This window comes from Pipistrellus hanaki (genome assembly GCF_964339955.1).
Source record: "Pipistrellus hanaki genome assembly, chromosome: 6".
Lineage (NCBI taxonomy): Eukaryota > Metazoa > Chordata > Mammalia > Chiroptera > Vespertilionidae > Pipistrellus > Pipistrellus hanaki.
The window spans coordinates 13194645-13207042 of record NC_140508.1 but is presented as its reverse complement, the minus strand read 5'-3'; the positions used below and the strand labels follow the sequence as shown (position 1 = coordinate 13207042).

At 49.6% G+C, this 12398-nt stretch overlaps 1 pseudogene across 1 annotated transcript; it reads left to right on the top strand.

Moving 5' to 3' along the window:
• Window positions 1–499: 499 nt before the first annotated feature.
• LOC311624149 (large ribosomal subunit protein eL27-like) lies at window positions 500–1088 on the top strand (annotated as a pseudogene). Its single transcript has 2 exons — window positions 500–776; window positions 892–1088. The product of its transcript is annotated as a large ribosomal subunit protein eL27-like (transcript).
• The last annotated feature ends 11310 nt before the right edge of the window (window positions 1089–12398 follow it).

Genomic DNA, 12398 nt, shown 5'->3' with positions numbered 1-12398 from the left:
TGGAGGCTGTCAGGGGCTGGGGGGAGGGGGATGTGGGGAATTTTTCAGTGAATATAGTTTCAGTTTTGCAAGATGAAAAGGTCCTGGAAATCTACTGAACAACGATGTGAATGTTCTTCACACTACTGAACTGTACCCATAAAAGGGGCTCATATGATAAATGTAATTTTGTGTGTGCGTGTGTTTTACCATAATTAAATTTTTTTTTTAAAGCACGATAACTTTTAAATAATTTGAAGTCTAGCCATTTAGGTATTCTCCAAGGCAAAATGAAGGTTCCAGGGCGATAGGAAAACAGCGTGCGTGGTGGACCCCACAGTGCGGTCCAGGGGGAGCACAGAGAGCGGGGACCTCTCAGTCCACCTGGTGGCAGCCAGGCTCTCCGGTGTCTCCCCAGGGCTCTTGTCTGGGAAATGGTTCTGAGCAGGTGGACTGTGAGCTTGATCTTAGATACCATTTTTTAAAAGTAAGTATGTTGCTTTTCTTTTCTGCTCTAGGAATGGGCAAGTTTATGAAACCCTGGAAGGTGGGGCTGGTCCTGGTAGGATGCTACTCTGGATGCAAAGCCGTCATTGTGAAGAACATTGACGAGAGCACCTGGGACCGCCCCTACAGCCGTGCTCTGGTAGCTGGAATTGACAGCTAAACCCCCTCCCCCACCCCCCGGAAAAGTGACTGCTGCCATGGGCAAGAAGAAAATTGCCAAGAGGTCAAAGATCAAGTCTTTTGTGAAAGTTTGTAACTACAATCACCTCATGCCCACAAGGTGCTCTGTGGCCATCTCCTTGGGTCAAATCCTGCCAAAATAGAAGGACCCTTGCCTTGTGTTGGGATCCACAGGTGGTGGACAGGTAGGAAATCCATGAGCGATAAATAATATTACCTATGAAGGAGATCAGTCCTGGTAATGTGACGAGAGGCCGAGTGGGGAGAAACCCTGCTCTAAAACACAGGGCCCGACGGCAGGCCAAAGGCAAGTTTGGAGAGAGGTACAGGACCAGCAAGAACAAATGGTTCTTCCGGAAGCTGCGGTTTTAGATATTTTTTGTTTCTGTCATTAAAAATCCATAAAAATAAAAGAATAAAAAGTAAGTATGTTGTCACTTTATCATTACTTATCCTTTCCTCAACTATTGATAAATGTAATGAGACTCTGCCAAATGTTGTTGCTTTAAGGATTATGCTTCAGGTTTATTTAAGCTTTCCAACTTGGACTTAAAAGAAGATGTTTGTCCATGCTTTTAAATGATCGAAATAACACAAAAAGAGTAAAAAGGGAGCATCTTCCCCACCTGAACCTGAGCGCCCAGTTCCCTGACCCCGAGCAGCCCTGGTGACCGGCCTCTGTGTCTCCTTCCTGACAGGGTCTGTGTGCACCCGCAAAGAGGTCGAAGCACCTCCTTCTCTCCGACACACAGGTGAGCTTGCTCTCCATACCACCCCACACCTGGCCGTTTCCACTTCGAGGTGCACTTTGAGGTTGTTCTAGATCAGTACACGTACACAAACCCATCCCCTTTTAACAGCCCAGTTAGAATTCCACTGTGTACATGTACCATGATCAATTAACCACTCTTTTCACGAAGGGGTTCATCATCTTCTTCTTTCTTCTGTCTTAGAGTTCCCGTTGGCAGTCTGCTGGAATCTATGGACTTTCAGGAAAAAGAGTTTTCACACGCATGAAGTAAAATACATAGGAATACAGGGAAACCAATCATGTGGAAATGCAGGCCTAGCCATGGATACTTCTGGAAGTCTGTGGATGCCGGGATAAGGACCCCAAACTAATTTCTAGTTTATTTTCTATGATGAATATGAATTTGTTAATGCTGTAATGAACATCCTGGTACACATGCCTATTTATTTGTGGAGGTTAATTTGCTAGACATGGAATTGTTGGGATAAAGACCTAGTGCCTTAACACCAAAAAGGGTGTTTATACCAATAATACTAGTGCCAAGGGGTGGTAGTGAGGGTCAAATCCTGCCAAAATAGAAGGACTCTTGCCTTGTGTTGGGATTCACAGGTGGTGGACAGGTAGGAAATCCATAAGCCATAAATAATATTAGCTATGAAGGAGATCAGTCCTGGTAATGTGACGAGAGGGACCGAGTGGGGAGCAGCTGATGGCCTCTTAAAAAAGGATGGCCAGGGAGGGGCTATTGGAGTTTGAGGACTGAAGAATAGCACGTAGCCAGGCATGTGCAGATCCGGGGGGAAGATATAGCCCTCTCATGGGTCCATTACCCAAGCTTTGGGACTGACTTCTAATCTGAGGTTGAAGCCATAAGACAATTGTGATGAGAGCCCACTTATACCTACATGGACCAGATGTTAGAGACAGCCTGAACACTCTCCCCTGGCCAGTATGGAAAGATCCAGAAGAACATGGGAATACAGAGGGTCCTTCTCACAAGAATGTCTTCCAGATAAATAGATATGTTAGGATACTTACCTCCCTTATGGAACTTGATAAACCTGGATATTTCATTAGCAGGGTCAGCGGGGAGAGCTGACTTGACCCAGGTTGTAGTTCTGGGAAGGACCAGTAGGTGGGGGTGAAGGACAAGGAACAAACAGCAGTTCTCTGCAGCCTCCAGACCATTGCAATTCAGATTGAGCCCCTCGCTGCCCAGGCTAGCTGGAGAGCGTGAGTATCTGAGCGCCAGTTTCTGGCACATGAACCTGTCCGAGTGCATATGAGCTCCAAAGGAGGGAAATTAATAACAATTTATGTAGCACCTGTTATGAGCCAGGGGACTGCAAAACTTATTTATGTGCAAACTTCTGCCTCCCTGCTTTGCCACTACTCTATATGTCAGGGGTCCCACAAGCAACAGAAACGAGGGGCAAACGAGGGATGAGGGTGTGACAAATACGTGTGCTCTTTTGTAATATTCTTTCCCCCACTTTGGGTAAGCATCTCAAGTACAGAGAAAGTTTTCTATTATAAGAAGCATTACACCGAACACTTCAGCTGGAGGTCAAACAGGGATGGGTCTGCCTGCTGCTGGTGCAGACTCCAAGCCCTGGGCACAGGACGGCATAGGGCCATTTAAAGGGACAGCTGTTCATCGGCTGCTCGGTGGGGATGCAGGTCGCTGCTGCCAAGAAGCCTGGAATCTAGATTTTTATGTCAAAGCTCCAGGTTTTATTGATTTTTTTTTTTTTTACAGAGAGGAAGGGAGAGGGATAGAGAGTCAGAAAAAAACTCCAGGTTTTAAAATGTTAGTGACTCAGCACACAATGTGTGGTGGCAATAAAGGGATTCTTTGGGCTGGGTACAATCTCCCATGTGCAAGGTGCCCGCCCCCTTCCCCCTCCTTGTACCAGGAAGAAAGAAACATCCTTATCCCCAGAGACGTGGAGTTGAGGCAAAGAAAAATCTGTACAAAGAGACTTAGAAAATAACACATCTTCCTCCAGTCTCCCCGTATATTTAGTGACTTTTCCATCATCGCTACCCTTTGTTCAACCTAGGATATTAGGTATGGTCTCCACCTTGGATCTCTATCTCCCTAGGAGGGTTCTGTGGCACATACAATTTAAAAAAAAACATATTTTATTGATTTTTTACAGAGAGGAAGGGAGAGGAATAGAGAACTAGAAACATCAATGAGAGAGAAACATCCACCAGCTGTCTCCTGCACAGCCCCCACTGGGGATGTGCCCGCAACCAAGGTACATGCCCTTGACTGGAATCGAACCCAGGACCTTCCAGTCTGCAGGCCGATGCTCTATTTACTGAGCCAAACCGGTTCCGGCACATACAATTTTTATTAAATAAACTTTATGCTGTTCTCTTGTTACTCTATTTTGTTAGAGTCGAGCTGAGAACTGAGGGTAGAAGTAAAAAGAATATTTTCCTTCCCTATACCATTGCCTATCTATAATAATAAAAGCCTACGCGACCATTGCAACCAAACAGATGACTGCATGGGGTGATCAGGCCGGCAGGGGGGGTTAGTGAGGGGTGGCCAAATGACTGAGCAGCAGGCTGTGTGGGATGACCAGGTCTGCAGGGGGGCTGATGGGGGTGACCATGTCAGCAGGGGGGTGCAGTGAGGAATGACCAGGCTGGCAGGGGCAGTTAGGGGTGACCAGGCCAGCAGGGTGGCAGTTAGGGGGGGATCAGGCAAGCAGGCAGGTGAGCAGTTAGGAGCCAGTATTCCTGGATTGTGAGAGGAATGTCCAACTGCTGGTTTAGGCCAGATCCTGAGGGATCCTGGATTGGAGAGGGTGCATGCTGGGCTAAGGGGACCCCTCCCCCCCGTGCACAAATTTCATGCACTGGGGCTCTAGTCCTATATAATCAAAGGCTGATATGCAAATTGACCCAACAGTGGAACGACCAGTGGTCGCTATGATGTGCACTGACCACCAGGGGGCAGATGCTCAATGCAGGAGCTGCCCCTTGGTGGTCAGTGCACTCCTACAGCGGGAGTGCTGCTCAGCCAGAAGCCAGGCTCCTGTCTGGCGAGGGCAGCGGCAGTGGCGGGAGCCTCTCCCACCTCCTGGCAGTGCTAAGGACCTCTTGGGGGATGTCCGGCTGCTGGCTTAGGCCTGAGCCGGCAGTCGGACATCACCTGAGGAGTCCCGGACTGTGAGGCGAGGGCCCCAGCCCTCAGTGCATGAATGTCATGCACCAGGCCTCTAGTTACCAATAAAATCCCAATATTTCATGTTACATTACAACTGCTGAATACATATGAAGATATCTTGAAATATTGTTTATGCTCAGAAATATCTCCAAATTATGGTCATTATTAGAACCATGGCTATATCTTGTTAATTAATGGGGTTAGTAAAGAAACTTGTTTATTACTGAACAATTTACTTGTTTTAAAACTATTTTGATAAAGCTGTATTTTATTTTATTTTTAAAATATATTTTATTGATTTTTCACAGAGAAGAAGAGAGAGGGAGAGAGAGTTAGAAACATCGATGAGAGAGAAACATCGATCAGCTGCCTCCTGCACACCTCCTCCTGGGGATGTGCCCACAACCAAGGTACATGCCCTTGACCAGAATCTAACCTGGGACCCTTGAGTCCGCAGGCCAACGGTCTATTCACTGAGCCAAACCGGTCAGGGCTATAGCTGTATTTCAGTATAATAGGCTTCTATTGCAATCTGATACAGAGTCTGTACTTCTAAGGCCTCCCAGGGGTGCTACCGGCTCATGGACCACAGTTTGAGTAGCAAGGGTTGAGAGCACGCTCAGCCTCACTGCAAACCAGCTACTGTAAACCAGCGGCCCCAACAAGGAGAGAGTCTGTGATCCGCAAAAAGCGTATTTGTGTTCCTGAGGCAAACACCACCCCCCCCACCCCCCTTTCCACTGGATGGTCCAGGGCCCAGGTTTGCAGGGCAAGCCAGTTGTGAATACTGGGTGTCCCTCCAAAATGCATACACACTTTAACAGTTGATAGCTGCGGAGTCTATTACAGTTTGAAAATGAAATGTATTCTGCCTTTTTATTTTTATTTTAAAATTTATTTATTTATTTATTTATTTTTTTTGTGTGTGTGTGTGTGAAGGAAACCTCTTTATTTCTTTTTAGAATAATTTTCAGGCTACAGAGAGTTTCATTTAAGAACCTTTGTCTTTCTTGTTACAATACCTAACCAGTAGGGCTATAGTTTTTATTCTGCCTTTTTAATTATTCAAAGTGTGTATACATTTGCGGGGAGAGCACCCTGTATATATTTCCCTAAAATCCACACACGCCACTGGCAGGCAGCACCTGTCACAGGCTCCGGTTACTGATTTCTCGTCCCTCCCGCTCGGTGCAGTGTGATTGCATTTTGCATTACTCTCTCCTCCGCTTTCCTCCTTTATTTTCACTTACTTTTCACCTCACAGCAGCCTGGGTCAACGTGCAAATGGAAGGGAGTCCAGGAGAAAGGAGAACTCTTGCTGGTCCGCCTGCTGGAAAGAGATTGAAGTGATTATTTTTCTCTCCCTCTCCTGAGCAAGTAGAGGCAGGTTTGCTGAAATTGCTAGGAGGGACCGCATTGCCATGTGAGCTCCTAGGAGTGCTTCTTTTTCTGTTTTGGCTCCCCAATGGCCCTGCTCCCTCTTGCTGCTGCTCACAGACCAGTGGTCGGCAAACCGCGGCTCTCGAACCACATGCGACTCTTTGGCCCCTTGAGTGTGGCTCTTCCACAAACTACCTCGGCCTGGGTGAGTCTATTTTGAAGAAGTGGCGTTAGAAGAAGTTTAAGTTTAAAAAATTTGGCTCTCCAAAGAAATGTCAGTCGTTGTACTGTTGATATTCGGCTCTGCTGACTAGTGAGTTTGCCGACCACTGTCACAGAGGAAGGCTCCAGGGCTGGGTGTTCGGCTGGGCAGAGCCAGGTCATGTGTTGCCGTGGCAAGCTCCTTATCCTAACTGTAAGATGGGGATAGTGCCAGTGCCGCTGAGCTGGGCATTCCCAGACCCATTTCGTCCCAGGAGGGCTGACTGTTAGGGCCTGCAACACTCCGGCGGCCTGGGTTCTGCCTCCTGGCTTCTGGCTGGGTTTGCAAAGGGGGCACTGGCAGAAGATGGGAGGGGGTGTGTGTGTGGGGATTTATTAACTGTTTCCTTCCTGCTCTGGGTGCAGCGGTGCTTTCTCTCTGACCAAAGCTCCTTCCGGAAGATGCCTCCCCAGCTCCAGGCCTTGGGATGTATGCCGATTACCAATTCATTGCCTCTCTGATACCTACTCTAGCCATAATGGACAGAGTTCCTTACTAAGCATCTCTCCTTTGCCCTGAGTGCAGTATTAGGGTTTCTCAGTAGGGGGCACTACTGGCTCTGCCTGCTTACATGCTTCCCTCTCTCTCAAACCCCAAGGTATAGCATGTCCCCATGGTATAGCATGTCCATTGGCTCCTCATGATCTCACTGATCGGGTGGACACATGGTCTGCGCTATTCCAGTCAGAGCGAACCTCAGAACTTCTGGCAGGAGCTAATCGAAAGGTATCTTGCTCTTTCCTGTTGGACCTGAACTTGAAAGATGAGCGGCTGGGCTGCTGAAGCCGTGTTGCCACCATGAAGGGAGAGTCCTGAGCTGGCAGGTGGAACAGGAGGGAAGCCGACAAGATGGAGATTGTAAGAAAGAGGGAAGGGCCTACTGGTGACATTGAGCTGCACCTGGTGACATTGAAGCTGGCATGGCCTGGGGACTTTTCAGTTCCATGAGCCTAGGAATGTCCTCTCTCCAAACTCTGCTCCACCACCACATGCCCCCCTCCCACCCCCCAGAGGCAGTTTGAGTTGGGTTTTCTGCTAGTTGGAATCATAATAATCCTGCCTGATACAATGTCCATTTTAATTTTTACAGAGTGGCTTTAGGAAGGAACTATTACCAAATATCTCCTCTCTGCCAGGCACTGCCTCATCTCATTTGGTCCCCTCCCCGCCCGCACTCAGCCCCTGGAGGAAGGCGTGACCATTACCCCGTATTTCCTGATGAGGAAGGCAGTGTTCAGAGAAGTTCGGTGATTAGCCCAGGGCCACCCAGCTAGTGGAAGCCAGAGCCGTGGGTCCAGCAGGGGAGTACAGGCTGGCCACGGCGGGGAGGGGGGGGAAGGGGGAGGGAGGAGGGGCAAAAAAATCCAGATCCCAGAGGAACTGCCCAGGATGCCATTCCCCCACGCTCATTACCCACCTGCTAATGAGAAGATCTCCAGATTGTGGTTCTGCCAAGTCTGTCGTAACAAAGTGTGAAAACTCACTTGCAATCAGCAGCCGCCGCTGTGCAGGCAAATGAGAAATGTGTGAAAGTCCCTGGAAATGCTGTACAAAATCAGGCCAGACCGTGCTCTCATGGTCTCCTGTGTGCTAGTAATTTGTCAAACCCTATTCGCTGCTGCTAGATGAGTTTGGTGGTGGTGGGGGGCAGGGGAAAAGGGGAGAATAAGCCTATCTAATAAAAGAGTAATATGCAAATTGACCATCACTCCAACACACAAGATGGCTGCCCCCATATGGTAAAAGATCCTGCCCCCATGTGGACACAAGATGGCCACCACAAGATGGCCAGCAGGGGAGGGCAGTTGGGAGGGACCAGGCCTGCAAGGGAGGGCAGTTGGGAAGGACCAGGCCTGCAAGGGAGGGCAGTTGAGAGGGACCAGGCTGGCAGAGGAGGGAAGTTGGGGCAAATAGGTTGGTAGGGGAGCAGTTAGGCATCAATCAGGTTGGCATGGGAGTGGTTAGGGGGTGATCAGCCTGGCAGGCAGAAGCAGTTAGGGGCAATCAGGAAGGCAGGCAGGTGAGCAGTTGGGAGCCAGCAGCCCTGGATTGTGAGAGGGATCCCAGATAGGAGAGGGTGCAGGCTGGCTGAGGCCCCCCCCCCCCGACCCCCCCTGCACAATTTCGTGCACCAGGCATCTAGTGAAAAATAATAGTAATAGTAGCTACTATTTATTGAGCACTTACTATGGGCCAGCTCTCGGTACTTTAAATTCTTTATTTCACTTAATCCTCATAGGGGGTGAACACGAGGTTCAGTAACTTTCCCGGAGACACAGGCCAAGGCAGTGGCTTGTCAGGGAATTGAACTTGAGATTCTTTGGCTCCAAAGCCCAAGATCATTCTGCTGGTTCGGGACTTGCAACCCTGCCTGCTCTCCAGATTGTCACACTCAGAATAGGACGTGCCTATTTGGGATGGTTCAGATGAGGAAAATGACACGGACTGCCTGCTCCAAAGACCAGGGTGCTGGCTGGCGAGAGGGCCGCCGTCAGCCTCAGGACCCGCGTGCTGTCGGAGGTGTCTGGGTGCTGACGTCCACAGGATCCTTGCTGGGCTTCTCATCCAGCCCCAGCCCCGACGGCATAAGGAAGAGCCGGCAGAATAAAGGTGTTGCTTCCTTCCCGCAGCTCCCTCCCCGCCCCTCCCCTCCCCTCCCATCCCAGACACCGGGGCTGACTGGAACCGCGGAGTACTTTTTATGTCAGCTGCACAGAGCCCCGAGCTCTGGAGAGAGGAGGCGTTTCCCTCCTCATGGACTTTGTGGAGAAACAGCTCTGTCCATTCAGCAGTGATTTTGGCCACCTATTAGGTCGATCTGTCTCTGTCACATAGAGAATGATTCTAAGTACTTGTTTTTTGGGTTCCATGCATATGTAATAATAAACATGATGGAATACCAATAGCTACCAAGTAATACAGTCCCATCCCGTTACTCTTCCCCCTGTTTTTTTTTTTTTTTTTTTTTTTTTTTTTTTTTTTTTTTTAAACAAGGCCAGTTGCAGCTTTAAGTTTATTTCAACAAACATATTTATTTGGACTTTTATAGGTCATTTGGGTAAGCAGCATGTTCTTTCCAGAAAAGAAAATGAAAATCTTTCAGGCTCTGGTTTATGGTTTCAAAACAAAGTCCTATAGTATCTTTCCATACATTTAACTCAAAATACAGGAATTAATGGAGAACTAAACTCACAGGATAGAGGCTGTCTCCAAACAGAAATCATTGGGTGACTCTGGGGGGTGGGTTGTTTGCCCATCAAAATTGTGGTGTCAGCAAATAGGAATGGATGGTAATAGGATTCACGCCATGAGCTAGGTGAACGAATATTGCTGATGTGTTTGTGTGTTTTATGGGACTCTGTCCAGAAGTAAGGGACTCAGGAATTCATTTATGCAGCAAGTATTTACTAAGCACCTACTATGTGCCAGGTGTTATCAGAGGCTGGGGATACTACTGTATTTTCCCCTCCCCCCATGGGGCTGGCCATCTAGTGGACAAAGAATGACCATGAGCAAATAAATACATACTGTGTTGGGGGATAATACAGGTTTTAGAGAAGGACAATGCAGGGTGAAGGGGGCTGGTGTTTTAAAATATAGATTTTATTATTATTCAGGTGGCAAGGCCAGTAGAACAGGAGATGGCTTCCATTGAAAAGACATTTTTTATTCTCACAGATCCCAAGAGGAGGGGGCAGGCCACACCATGGGGGCCCCTGGGGAAGCACCAGGGAGGGTCTGAGGAGAGAGATGGGGGAACAGCGGGCACAAGCCTTTCCTGTGGTTTTTGAGGGAAGGAACGGACAAGGCAGGGAAGCAGTCTCAGGACTGGCTAGTTTGAAAGGCTTCAGTGGCTCTGCAGTGTGGGAGGCTGTCCCTTAGGGCAGGGGTGGGGAAGCTTTTTCCAGCCAAGGGCCATTGGGTATGAATAGCATCACTCACTTAGTACCATTCACTTAATAGAGACTTCCGTTGCTATGAAAAAAGCTCCTAGGTTTATTGAATTTCTAGTCTTCCTGTGGTTGCCTTGGCAGGGCCAGACCAAATGATATTGTGGGCCTTATATGGCTGGGTGTTCTCCACCTCTGCCCTAGGGGTACCTGGCCCTGGGGTGACAGGCAGGTGGATGGTGGCGTGCAGTACGAGGGCCTGAGAAAGGAGGGGGTGGGGTCTGGAGTCTGCATGGACCGGTTTGTATTTGAGCAGCATGCTGCTACTGTCGCTAGAAATTGGCTAACTCCGGGAGGGGCAGGCTCTTCAGGGTCTGCTAGGCCACAGATATCCAAGCATCAGAACACAGAAAATAGGAGGCCTGGGGAACAGGCTGGGGCGTGCTGGGAGAGTGATCTTTTGGGCTGGGCTGCAGGGAGGAGGCCAGATAAGGCCTTTCTGTTGAAGTGTCTTTTGAGCAGATATGAATGAGGAGGTGAAGCTAGTGACGAGGGAATTCCTTAGGGAAGAGTCTTCTGGCTGGAGCAAACAGCACGTGCAAAGGCCCTGAGGTGCTGCTGCGCTTGTCTGCCCCCTGAAGACAGGGGTTGGTGTGTCTGAAGGAGAGAGGAGGGAGAGACAAGGAGCCCAGGGAAGGGGGGTGGGGCCGAAGGAGACTCTGGCTCTGACTGTGCATGGATGTCACCAGCTTTTTTGCCTTGAGCGGAGGCTGAGCAGGAGCTGACTTGGGTTCCAGCAGGGCCCCCTGCTGTTGTGCAAGAATGGACAGAGAGGGGGCAAGAGCAGAGGGGTCCGGGGGGAGGCTCGGCAGCAATCCCCGTAGGAACGCAGAGGCTGCCCCAGGGGAGGAGGTGAGTGTACCCCGTCATTACACACGTGCAGGAGGACATTACTCCGTGTCTTCTCCATTGTGTAACCCACCCTAGGGGGCAGGGGCCGAATCCGGTTCTGCGGGGTCTGTTTCCTCCCAGTTGCTTTGATAGCACGTTTCAGGGTAAAATCTCTAGAAACGTTTATTCAGGGATGTCTGCTTGGCACGTCTGGGTTCTCTCCTGGGAGGAAGGGTGCCCCCAGCAGGGGCACGCTCCCGTGCCCACGTGCCCCTGGGCAGCCGGAGAAATGTTCGGGTCTTCCCTACCTCTGGGCCTTTGCACTGGCTGCTCTCTCTGCTCCGACCACTGCTCCTACCCCACCTCCAGGTGCCTTTCCAGGGTCACCTTCTCAGAGAGTCCTTCCCTGACCTTCGAATGTGGCTGCTCTGCACCTCCCCCCAGTCGGGCCACCTCGTGCTCACCACTGTCTCCCCTCACATGTCTCTCCCCATCACTGTGTGGGTCCCAAAGGAACAGGGGCTAGTTCTAAAACCCTCACTGGGGCAGGAGCTGGTGCTGGTGCCCATCCCGATGCCCTTCAGCGGATGGGGTGCCCATGCTCAGCAGCTGCGGGTGCAGGTGCTAAGTCCCGCCTGCACTCTTTAGAGATGCCAATTAGTGCTGAGTCACTGGATATGCCAGGGGTGTTGGGACTGGACCAGAACCAGGCAGTGGCATGACAAAGGCTGACTCTGTCTCTATTTACAAATTTGACATTTTGCTCATCATGGATTTTTGACATTAAACTTGATTTTAAAAAATACTGCATTAAAATGAGTTATCTTGATGACTGTTTTTTTTTTTTTTTTTGGCTCTGCCTAAAATTCTGAGCCCAAGGTGAGAAGTCCTGGCCCTGCTCAGGGGTGGGGCCTGAATCAGCTGTTGCTAAATCAGCTCCCCAATCCTCCACTGTGAGTCTTGCAGAAGCGATGAGCCAAATCAGAGATGGAGGATAACCTGGTTACTAAAATATAAAACAAATTGGAAATTTGCTGTTTCCCTCAGCGCAGTGATTTTCACACACCTTCCTGGCTGTATGGAGTTAGTCGCCTGTACCAGGGTCAAAGGACCCCCTTATGGCAGGACAAGGGGCTGTGGCTTACATTAATTCAATCCGATTTCTGCGTCTGATTTCACATAATGAAAAAAATGTGGGAAGCCATCACCATCCGTTTGGTCAGGGTTCTGGAAGTGGCTAGTTAGGTGTCTGAGGCTCCTGTTCTCAATCAGGACCAGGGGCCCTTGAGCCCCACTCTGATGGGCAGGTCGGTACCTAGGGCCCCTCTGACCCTCCAGGGAGCCTGAGAGGGGCCTGAGCCTGGGCCTCTGCCT